Below are 13,080 nucleotides of genomic sequence, written 5' to 3'. Positions count from 1 at the left end.
ATTTTATTCTTATCTCCCAATGTGGGAACACGTGCTAAGCAATTGAGGCCGGTTTCCCATATATGGATTACACCTAGTCTTTGACAAAAAGAATCATTCTATAAAGATCTCCACTGAAAACATTTTTAGTCTTGGACTAGGTTTAATCAATGTCTGGAAAACCAGCCCTAGGTGTATAAAAAGGTAGCCTATAAATTAATTCTGTAGCCATATTTTTGCACGTGTGAAGCAGCCTAGTTTGGTAAAAGGCGCTGTGGTTATTTTAGTTTACCTCATAACCAGAGAACAATTGTCTTTACCCGTGTTTTTTATTCTGAAATATATCTCCAGAATCTATAAATTACCAGCCTAACAAACAGAACACTTGATCGAATTGAATGCAACTAAATTCTTACTGAAGAAAAAACAAAACTTGGCTTAAAAAAAGCCAAAAAAAACTTAAACTGGCTTTTTACCGGCCTACATGTCATCACCAAAGAAACCACCCAAAATATTGTAATTTCATCTCAGGGACGTGTCCAAGTTGCTACTGAAATATAATGAGTATATTTACAATGGTAAGATGATTTTGGGGAAAGAAAAGGCTTTAATACGACACGCAGTTGGCGAATACCAGGTCGCTCTTATATCCTGGATGGCGGTGAGTGGCCGTTCAGCCACTCTAAACGAGAGAACGAGAAACAGTTACCAAGCAACTAGCAAAAGTAATCGCCATCGCCAGGTGGCGCATTCCGTCCGTGGGTCACAGCGTTGCGTGGCGAGGGCGGGGGTAATAAGTACAGTCCTGAGTCTTTCGGTCAAATAGCTGGTGTCAGGTGATGGCATCTTCCAACTGACAGTAGTAGTGTGTATCACTTGAAGGAGCTGAGCTTGAAGCGCTGGTCAGAGACGGGTTGGAGGGGAGCTGGCTGGTAACAGCTGGAAACAGTTGTCAGGTTTCCATTGCATGGGGCTGAGTAAAGATGAGTATGAGGAACACTTCTGCAAGTGATGCAAGAGGGCCCAGGGGCTGGAAAACCTGCATTGCTGCCTCATTTATTCCTCATATCAGTTATGATCAATTTATGAAGATTAAAACTATGATGCATGTGTAGGTATTCAGGTAAGCTACAAGGCACGTCTAAAAATAATTTATACCCCACTGCATCACTGGGGAAAAACGCATGTAAACCTACAGTTCACAACAGCAACCCCTAATGGAGATTAGTATTGCAAACAGAAAAAACAATAACAAAGTTCTCCACTTTCAACAGCAGCCCTCCTGTTATAGTTGAATTATAGACATCCAGGATCAATTGCAGTGTACCATATGTAGGAGACTAGCATGGGTTTTACTCTAGACCCTACATATTTTATAAACCAAGTTTCAGACCCTTGAACTTTCTGGGTGCTCACCAGCTAATTTTCTTGTCTTTTTTTGATCACATTCCCTACACCTGCTGCAGATCAGATTTTGCAAAAGGCTGAACACAATTAACTACTCTTTGTACTTTACCCACATCTTTTCACCGTACATATACAGCACGTACAGCATAAATATATTTCTGTGTATTTTGTTACACTTTAAAATAGAAGAAATACTTACAGCTGAAGTCGGAAGTTTACATACACTTAGGTTGAAGTCATTAAAACTCATTTTTAACCACTCCACAGATTTCATGTTAGCAAACTATAGTGTTGGCAAGTCAGTTAGGACATCTACTTTGTGCATGACACAAGTAATTTTTCCAACAATTGTTTACAGACAGATTATTTCACTTTTAATTCACTATATCACAATTCCAGTGGGTCAGAAGTTTATGTACACTAAGTTGACTGTGCCTTTAAACAGCTTGGAAAATTCCAGAAAATGATGTCATGGCTTTAGAAACTTCTTATAGGCTAATTGACATTATTTGAGTCAATTGGAGGTGTACCTGTGGATGTATTTTAAGGCCTACCTTCAAACTCAGTGCCTGTTTGCTTGACATCATGGGAAAATCAAAAGAAATCAGCCAAGACCTCAGAAAGAAAATTGTGGACCTCCACAAGTCTGGTTCATCCTTGGGAGCAATTTCCAAATGCTTTGGTGTGAAAAGTGCAAATCAATCGCAGAACAACAGCAAAGGACCTTGTGAAGATGCTGGAGGGAACAGGTACAAAAGTATCTATATCCACAGTAAAAACGAGAAATGTCCTCTGGTCTGATGAAACAAAAGTGGAACTGTTTGGCCATAATGATCATCGTTTGGAGGAAAAAGGGTGAGGCTTGCAAGCCGAAGAACACCATCCCAACTGTGAAGCAGAGGGGTGGCAGCATCATGTTGTGGGGATGCTTTGCTGTAGGAGGGACTGGTGCACTTCACAAAATAGATGGTATCATGAGGAAGAAAAATTATGTGGATATATTGAAGTAACATCTCAACACATCCGCCAGGAAGTTAAGGCTTGGTCGCAAATGGCTCTTCCAAATGGACAATGACCCAAAGCATACTTCTAATGTTGTGGAAAAATGGCTTAAGGACAACAAAGTCAAGGTATTGGAGTGGCCATCACAAAGTCCTGACCGCAATCCAGTCGAAAATTTGTTGGCAGAACTGAAAAGGCATGTGCGAGCAAGGAGCCCTACAAACCTGACCTAAACTTCTGACCCACTGAGCATGTGATGAAAGAAATAAAAGCTGAAATAAACCATTCTCTCTACTATTATTCTGACATTTCACATTCTTAAAATAAAGTTGTGATCTTAACTGAACTAAGACCGGGAATGTTTACTAGGATTAAATGTCAGGAATAGTGAAAAACAGAGTTTAAATGGATTTGGCTAAGGTGTATGTAAACTTTCGACTTCAACTGTAACTACTTTGCGTGATATGCTTGTCTGGGTCTCCGAAATTGTTCTAGGATAAATTCAAATCTTTTAAAATTGGTATGTAAAAACAACACAATTTTGTGCTTAAACAGAAAGCAATAAGTCTTTTATTTAATATATTTGCTTTTTATATGAATGATGAATATGATTTTGTGTTCATTATCAATTGAAATGATGAGCTATGGATTACTGAAGTGGCATTACAGTACATTACTTAAAGAATTATTCACATTATTTCATTTTAAAGAGAACATTCCATTTAAGAGGCTGACAGAAATAAGTGTGTAACCAATTAGTCAAAATAGCCTTGCTCAAAAGCTTCAGTTTTATTTATTATTCCATTGACTGAGAGTGTTTTAAGAATGTTTTTTTGGGAGGACAATCTATTCTCTCAGTCTGTATGCTGTGAGTTTTTCCTCAACCCGTATTTCAGTTCTTGTCCTCAAGGCGGCACTGCAGGCACACAGCACATGTAGTAATCATCAGTAGTAAGTAAGGGTGGGCAGTGTGGGACAGTGCTTGTTTTGCATGTCATAATAGAATAAAAGTATCATTCTTTATCACTACATTACAGGCATTTGGCAGACGCTCTTACACTACACTACACAGACACTACAACTTAAAAAGTCTCCTGTACCATACAATAAGGTAACACGTCGTAATTCCATCTTTGTTTTTTAACAATACATAAAAAAGGAAAACATTAGCATTCAAAGTAATCTTGCTGATTGTTTATATTGATTGTTCAGATGCATTTTGAGAACCAATGGCACACATGTTGAGAATGGGAATCTCAAGGGATCTGCAAGGGAAGTGAATAGACACATACTCACAACAGAATGATTTAACAACTGAACAAGCAATACAGAGAAGGTGCTAAAACATAGAAGAAATAAATCAATGTATGACTGTGAAAAAGAAAATAAAAAGTTGCTTTGAGTGGCTCTCAATTTTAAACTGTCGCTTTTGGACTAGCCTACTGTTATAAAAATCTAGAGTTCAGGGGGATTAAGAGTTTTTTTCTTCGTCTGAGAAGCTATGTTTTCAAACCCATGGAACAAAAAAAAAATACTGCTATAAATACATATTTAGTTAGTGGGCTAGCCTGTGTATGCGTGTGTGTGTGCGTGTGTGCGTTTGTGTGTGTGTGTGTTGGGGTGCAATTATCAATGCTCAGTCTGAAGGAAGGCCTACTGTCTCATACTTTGAAAATCCCTGCTAAGATGCAAAGTCCATTTAGCATACAATTTAATACAACACAGTGCGTACTTGAATATATTGATACTCCAGTTCTCAGTACTCTGACACTGTTGTTATCCACCTTATATACAGTACTTGCCTCAGGGTTGCCACATTCCTCAAAATCTGGTCAAGTGCAGTTCAATGTAATGCACATTTTCAAGAAAAATGTGAGAACAGCAGTTGATGTATGTCATGCAATCACTGGTTCCCCATCTTGAAGACACACATAATTGATGGATCTCTTGATGTGTTCAGATTTGGCTGAAGCCTTACACTTGCTTCTCTGCAGGTCAGTTCATGGTTTATTACAGGATCAACGATTGTTAGCCTGATTGTACCTGCCACATATCTTGTTCTTCTTCTACAGCTGTGGCACAGTGCTGGGGGTGGTCACTGTGTCACATGGTGGAAAAACAAGATAAATTGTAAACAAGAAAAACAGGATAAAACAGGAAATTGTTTGGCTTTTATTTTTATTTATTACTTGAAATTAAAAGAAAACTCAGGTCGACAAAAAGAGAATTAATGACAACCAAAAGGGCACAGTTATCAAAAGAAAAAACAGAAAAGGTCCAGCAATTACAAATAAAATTAGCAAAGTAGCCATTTTGCAAATAGGTCTCTCCCTTAGGCCTGGGAGTTAGGCTGTTTATATTGCTATTGGTTTATGTAGATTGTAATGACTGTATTTGCAGATGCTTCAGGAATTTAAAGGGTAGCCCCCAACAAATATTAAATCTTTCAGATTCCCTGCTGTCACAATGACATATTGCATTAAATTGGCAAGCAGAGTATGTGTTCAACAATGGACAAAATATTTATATATTTTTGAGATTAGTGGGAGATTTGGTGTGAATCAGCTGATAAGAAACTACAACTGCACACTACAATTATGTTTTCTTAAACTTGGTATGCAGCTAAACCCACATTAGTGGTGGTACATTTGAAAATTGCATTAAATGTGCTTGGTAGGAAATGAGGGTGCATTGTAATAAACTCCCAGTTGAAGTAAGACCAAAGTCATGGAAGTACAAGGATAATTGGCAATGTTTAACCCTTTAAGGAGTAAGATCACAAATATGTATCTAGAATGTTCTTAATTGAACATTCTAATGCTCATGTAACAATCAGTACTGGTAAGTGAAAACAATTGAGTTCTAGAACACTGTCTCAAAATTTTGGGGGAAAAACATTCCAAAAAATTTACTCTTCAAGGAGCTCATCTGAGATAAGAGGATTGGAGGAGTGAAATGAAAGATAATACAGTGAGTTCTAAGTTGCTCTAATGGAAATATGGGTAAACATTTGGGATAAATCCAAAAAGAGTAGGTTCTAAGGCAGTGGTTCTTAACCTGGGTTCGGTCGAACCCTAGGGGTTCGGTGAGTCGGTCTCAGGGGTTCGGTGGAGCCTCCGCCGCAGAGGTCCACCCCTCAGTCTAGTCTGCAGTTAGTGGGCACACACACTATTTTTTACTAAAGAAGGGTTCGGTGAATGAGCATATGAAACTGGTGGGGTTCGGTGCCTCCAACAAGGTTAAGAACCACTGTTCTAAGGTATGACAACGTATAAATTCAAGCATTGTCAATGTCATTGTGCCTTTGACCTTTGGGTGAGATCTTGTTAAAACTAGTAGCATTTGTATCATTTGTAATTAACAAAAATAATTGCACACAGATGTGACCCAATGTAAATATACAGGCTAATTAAACTTTACAATGGTGTCATCACTGTTAATTATATAGCAAGCACCCAAAGTTATTTATTAATTAATTAGCGACTGACCAAGAATTGTCGAAATAATGATAAAATCAATCAGCACAGCCAGTATTGTACATGTGTATTTTATCAGCCATGCTCACGACCATATAAATGAGCAGAACACAATAATAACTTTGAAACTACACTACATTTCCAAAAATGTGTGTACACTTGAACATCACAACCATATGTACTTGTTGAACATCTCATTTCAAAACCATGGGTATTAATATGGAGTTGGGCCACCCATTGCAGCTGTAACAGCCTTCACTCTCCTGGGAAGGCTTCCCAGGAGATTTCGAAACATGGCTGTGAGGATTCGCTTTCATTCAGCCACGAGAGCATTCGTGAGGTTGGGTACTGATGTTGGGCGACATGGCCTGGCTCGCAGTTGGCATTACAATTCATCCCAAAGTTGTTTGATGGGGTAGAGGCCAGGGCTCTGTGCAGGCTTAGGGCTCTATTGGCATGCTGAAACAGGGCCTTTACTGATGTCATTCCCATAGATTAAAATGCAGATGTCACTTTACTCATTGTTTGTGTTGAAACACTGGCCAGTTGAACAGTCTTTGTGACTGAAGCTCCTGCCATCTGTGCCCCAAAAATGAACCACCTTTCAAAGTTACTTAGATCTTTTCCTCTTGCCATCTTGATCCAAAATCGAGGACAGCTGAACCTGCTGAACATGTCACAGAGCATGACAGGATGTTAATTGCTTAATTATATCATGCAGTTCACCTGTATGGAAACATGCATTTGTTATGTTTCTCTACTCATTTATTCAGGTTGTTCCTAGTTTCTCACCCGTCTGAATATACATACAGTATATATACATATTTAATCATGATCTCAATACTTTTGCATTATACATACAGTACATGTACCAACACACACACATACACACACACACACACACACACACACTATATGACCAAAAGTATCTGGACACCCCTTGGGCCTGGGCTATTTTTCATGATTTGGGCATGGTCTCACAGTTCCATTGAAGGCAAATCTTCATGCTACAGAATACAATCACACAATCTAGATGATTCTGTGCTGCTCCAACAGATTGGGGAAGGCCCTTTCCTGTTTCAGCATGACAATGCCCCCGGGCATACTGTGAGATTCATATAGAAATGCTTTTGCCGAGAACGGTGTGGAATAATGAATCCAGTAAATCCAACTGCGAACCAGGCCTTGTTGCCCAACCAGTGCCCGTCCTCTCTAATGCTCTTCTGGCTGAATGGAAGCAAATCCCTGCAGCAATGCTCCAATATCTACAACCCCAATCCCAAAAAAGTTGGGATGGTAAATGAATGCAAATAAAAACAGAAAGCAGTATTTTGTAAATTTACTTTGACTGGTATTCAAACAAAAACAGTATAAAGACAAGGTATTTCATGTTTTACCTATTTAACTCAATTGTTTTTTGAAGATATACATTTATTATGCAACACTTTCCAAAAAAGTTTGGACAGGGGTAATTTAGGACTAATAACGATGTGACAAGTTGAAATATCATGAGCAAGAACCACTTCTGAATACACGTGATCTCTGATCCCTCAGACGTCACTGTCTTAAAAGTCGTCATGCGTCTGTAATGGATATCATGACATGGGCTCGGGAATACTTCTGTAAACCTTTGTCAGTCAACACCATTCATCTCTACATCTACAGATGCAAGTTAAGGCTTTATTGTGCAAAGGAGAAGCCATGCATCAACACTGCCCAGAAGCGCCGCCGACTTCTCTGGGCTCGGTCTCATCTGAGATGTACAGTAGCACAGTGAAGCGTGTTTTGTGGTCCGACAAGTCAATATTTCAAATAGTTTTTGGACAAAACAGCCGTTGTGTCCTCCGGGCCATAGAGGAAAAGGACCATCCAAGCTGTTATCAGCGTCAGGTCCAAAAGCCAGCATCTGTCATGGTATGGGGGTGTGTCAGTGCCCATGGCATGGGTAACTTGCACATCTGTGAGTGCACTGTTGATGCAGAATGATATGTACAAATTTTGGAGCAATATATGCTGCCATCCAAACGCCATCTTCTCCCGGGACGTCCCTGCATTTTTCAGCAAGACAACGCCAAACCACAATCTGCCCAGATCACAAGTGCATGGCTGCGTAAGCAGACAGTGCGGGTGCTAGATTGGCCTGCCTCTCCAGTTGAGAATGTGTGGCGCATTATGAAGCACAAAATACGGCAACGAAGGCCCCGTACAATTGCGCAGCCGAAGACCTGCATAATGGTAGAACGGGGGAAAATTCCGCTCGCCAATTTTAACCAACAGATGTCTTCAGTGCCCCAACGCTTAAGTGATATTAAAAGAAATGATGATGGTACACAGTGGTAAACACTCGACTGTCCCAACTTTTTTTGGAGCGTGCTGCAGTCATCAGATTTGAAATGAGTGTATATTTTCAAAAAACAATTAAATTCACAAGGTAAAACATCAAATACTATTCTGTTGTATTGTTGTCAATATAGTACAGGGTGAATAGAATTTACATTATCACTCCTTTTTGTTTTATTAGCATTTTCCATACTGTCCCAACTTTTTTGGAATTGGGGTTGTAGTGTAAAGCCTTCCCAGAAGAGTAGAGGTTGTTATAGCAGCAAAGGATGGACCAACTCCGTATTAATGGTCATAATTTTGAATGAGATTTTGAATGTGAAGTGTCCACATACTTATATACTGTATATAATATTTAACAAAATATTTTTTATTACAATTCCAGTATAAATGGTTCTTTATCTGCCGCTCTATAAGGGAGGGACATAGTTCTCCTTGGGCTCCTGCCTGTTTTTTGGGGTTTTTGTTTATCGTGTTTGCTTTTGCTCTCTCTGTTAAGACTTTTGCATGGTTGGGCAACAGATTGTTAGAGCATGCCCATCATAAAAAGTCTCTTGTTACTGTTACCAACTCATCCATATGCCACAACTATCTGTGTTACTATTGTCTATCTGAGAAAACAAATGATGAGGAGAGCAGTCATGTTGCTTGTTGCCAGGTGACTCCATTTGTGAATGTATGGAAATGTAGAATGTAGTTAATTGGTCAAGTGTTGGTGTCGGTCTCATTTAAACTTTGGGGGAGGCACATTGCTGGACCACTTACGGTGAAGCCACGCTATACGCGGCGGCGCCGCCTCCATTCACTTTGAATGAGAGGTGGCGGCCAGACCCCGCAATGCATGTTGGGATTGTCGGCGGCGCGGCGAGAGGCGGCGAGGCCGAGGGGGAGATGGCAAAAATTTTACTTTGACCCCTTCGCCGCGTCGCGGTAACAAATCTGATTTGATCTAATGATCCGTCAAGTAAATTGCCCCTATTTTTTTTTTTCTAATTTTAGTTCCACATTCTATCGTTCCACAATGGAGGACCTAACTCGTATGACACTTTGATGTGATCAGAGTACGTGTTTTTAATGGGCTATTGTATACACAGTAGACCTACTACTTGTATGTTGGTAGATGATCTATTGGCTTCGCTAACATTAATTTTAAAATGTGGCATTTGCAAGGTAGCAACAGCAGCCTAGTTAAAAAGTGAAAACACTTTTTCTAAACATATTGAACATTGTGATATAATTTAAATATCAATATTGCATAAGGAAATAAAGTTGTATACATTTACTTACTTAAATGGCCATGAATGGTCAAATTGACAGTCATTTATCTTGCCTGTATGCTTGAGGATTTTGATCTTTGTGTGTAATGTTGTTGTGAAAGGTCTCCAGTAGCACCCAGCTGAAGCCTCACAGAACAAGCCCCTTGCAGGGCAAAACCTGCAATAGTAGTACAAGGTTTTAGAGCCTGCCTTGTAGTCATGTAGCTGTCTGAGTCATCAATACGGTTGGGTACCCAAACCTGGTAGCACTATGGCACCAGTTCTCATACAACTGGTACCTACCTTCATTTTGGTATTATCTTCACTAATGTTACACTTGCTCTGTCGACAAAGTAAGTGACAGGTACCATTAGCAAGCTAGCTAATTGGCAGGAAAAAGAAGAAGTGAAAAAATGCAAAGTCACTTAAGTTTGGGGCTTTATTGTGTGGACGTGTGAAGTTATATCTGAATTTAGTGCCTTTACTTGAAGACAGAAGGTACAGAAGTTAATGTCCTTCAGGACTGAGAGTCTGTGGTCATTGCCGTTATTTCTGTAGGAAACCCTGAGAAGTGCCAACCTCTCAGTGCTGTATACTGTAGGTATGGAGTATGCCCCACCAAGCTGTAACTTGATGAATGGCATACCTATGCCTATATGTAATTAAACTAGTAGTTTTGCAGTAGCTTGCTGGTAGTTCAACTACATTCATATTTGCATAGTGATCTCAGCCTGAGGAAGAATCACCATAGCCATACTTAAGCAAATACATGACACTGACTAGCTCCACCGACAAAACTTTTACTTGTGAGCTACGCAAGCCGAGAGTAAATACACTCTCTACTGCAAAGACGTCAAACACAAATCTAAGAACACATATAAAGGTGAGTGTATTAACATTGACTTTGCTAGCCAATTTAGCAAATCTTAAATAAGTTAACCACATTGTAGTTACATACAGGCAAGTGATTTAATTCAGTGAATGAACGTTAACGTTAGTCTAATTAAATGAAGTCTGTAGTGTTAATTCGTCTGACAACAATTATGTTCTATCAAAAACGAACATGTCGCTAACCAGCTAATGTCAGGTTTGCTGACATAAAGCAAACATTAGCTAACGTTAGCTGACCTAGTCATACTATTCTCATGATGTGTTTTCTTGCCCATACAATGTGGGGCAATGCAATTTCATGATAATCACCTACTATTTGATTACAATCACCTGTGTTTGCTGACCAAGGTGTCTGCAATCAATCCAATACTATGAATAGCTTAGCCAGAATCATTCAAATGAAGGCTTGCTGTTCTTTTGCCACCTAAGGTTAATATTGTAACCGCTTACAATTTTATTTAAAGTTGATCTGGTGATATAGAGGATAATTCTATGGACCATTATAAATGTCAGTTATTCTATATTAGAAGTTACCTGGCTAATGGAGTAATCCTGCTTGGTGTAATACCCCCACCTGGACTCTAGTTTCTGGAAGGCAGGTGTCTGACTGATTGACATTATATACAAAACCAAAGCTGACATTCCTTGCACTTTCCCATTAATAGTGGGGTATTTTATTTTTTTGGTTTATGTATGACCTGTGAACAAGTGGGCACTTTTTGCAATAAACTCAATTGAGTGGCATTTTTTGCTGGCATGTGACTTTTTTGTATTATATTTTGTTATAATTTTGTATCACATGTACATTTTCAATTTGATCATTTTTTTACGAAGTAGTTTGAACTACTTTTTCTAAGTAGCTTTCGTTAACCGAACTAGATTTCTCCCTAGGGTAGCTTTGCTGTAGTCCAACTTCTTCCAGTGTGAAGTAATTGGTAGCTTGCAAAGCTATGCTTTCAAAGTAGCTTCCCCAACACTGCCTACATTACATTACATGCTCCAGAGCAACCTACATTAACATTGTATTTATTTATACCACTGGCTATATACTGAAGGAATGCAAGTTAAGTACCTTGCTCAAGGGTACAATGGCAGAGTACTGGGGAATCAAACTTGTAACCATTAGGTTACATGACCAACTTTTTACCCATTCTACTACCTGACATCTCAATTACAAATGTACTTGCTTGGTGGTTGGTGGAGAGCTTTCTGTGTGAAAAGCCATAAGACATCTTTCCTATGCACATTTTATTATCCCTGGGGTACTCAGGTAGTTTCATGATTATAGTTATTTATGGGTCCATTTTGGTGCTTTTTATAAAACCCCTCATTGGGTGGTTCAAACCAAACTGTACTAGGGCAGACAAAGTACTGTCCCTGAACAGTATGTGTGCCCAAGTGACCACTTGGAGCAAAATAGCTCCATTCAGAAGAGAGTGCAGACTGCCTCCCTCCTGAGCTCCTGGTAAGAGGTAGCATTTGTAGGCACCCCTGAAAGGGAAAGGTTTGGGGTGGCTCTGCATTGTTATCCTGCGGCAGTTATCAGCAGGGCAGTCTATTATTGGTAAGAAGCTAAGAGCCCAGACTAACTAAAAGTGTGTGTTGGCATGTGTTACACTACATGACCAAGAACTGATTCAAGCTCAAAAAAAATTAAATTAAAATGAAATTCATATACATTTTGTGATATCATCACCTTCTTTACACCTTCTTTGTAAACCTAACAATAAATCTAGCTAAAATATCAGTTAATGGAAATAAAACGTGTCAGACTCCAGTCTTGAAAGATCACAATGTCTGCTGGTTTTTTGTGTGTTTCAGAATATTTAATTTGTTTAAAATTCATTTAAGCTATTGATTAGCTAAAGCTACATGCCTACTACTAATATAACAATATAATTTTGATCCAGGCCCAAGAATTTCACCCAGCAGCCATGCCTGTGATGGAATAACTCTGCAGTTATAAGAGACAAATTCAATGTTCTGTGTGAGTTCTGGTGAAATCCAGAAAGAAGCAAGCATTCCCTCAGCTCATAAATATAATAATTAAAATTAAGGCAATTCCATTTCAATCTGCATTTACAATTATAGTTAACAACATTAATTGGAACTTTAAGATTTAAAATATATTAATGTTAACTCTCTTAAAATAATTTGATGTATGCGATTTCACAGTGCAAACTGTTTAGGCAGAGTTTAGGTCTATAAAATCTAAAAAATTTTACTAAGTATGATGCCAGTTATGTTGGATTACAACTGTGTCATAAAAAAAAACAGACAAAGTTGCTTCCATGTTACATATGATGCAGTAATTTTCCCCTGTATGCAATGGACCCATTCTGCAAAATATACAGTCCTGCTGTTACATTACCCGTATGCAATTCAGTTGTCCAATCGCATGTCTGGGCTCTATCTTACACCTGGGGCAAAGAGGCACCAAGCGCAACGCACATGTCTTTGCTAGTTTCAGACCGACACAGTTGTCATTTTCCCGTCCAGCGCCCACGTTGTTTAAATAGCAAATGTACTTACGCCCATCTGAGCGCCCATGGGCGTGTTGGTCTTAAAATGAGGTGTGGTCAGGCGGATTGTTGGTGCATTGCTATCTTGAGGCAGCTGAAAGCGATTGTGCGATTAACCAACAAAAACCTGGTCTTAAGTCAATGGCGCAGTATTTTACTGTTATTTTAAGGGCGCATTATTAAGATGGTAATATGCGCCTACATAGG

The sequence above is a fragment of the Anguilla anguilla genome, chromosome 4 (assembly GCF_013347855.1).
Source record: "Anguilla anguilla isolate fAngAng1 chromosome 4, fAngAng1.pri, whole genome shotgun sequence".
NCBI classification, from domain to species: domain Eukaryota; kingdom Metazoa; phylum Chordata; class Actinopteri; order Anguilliformes; family Anguillidae; genus Anguilla; species Anguilla anguilla.
Note: the sequence above shows the minus strand (reverse complement) of the source record.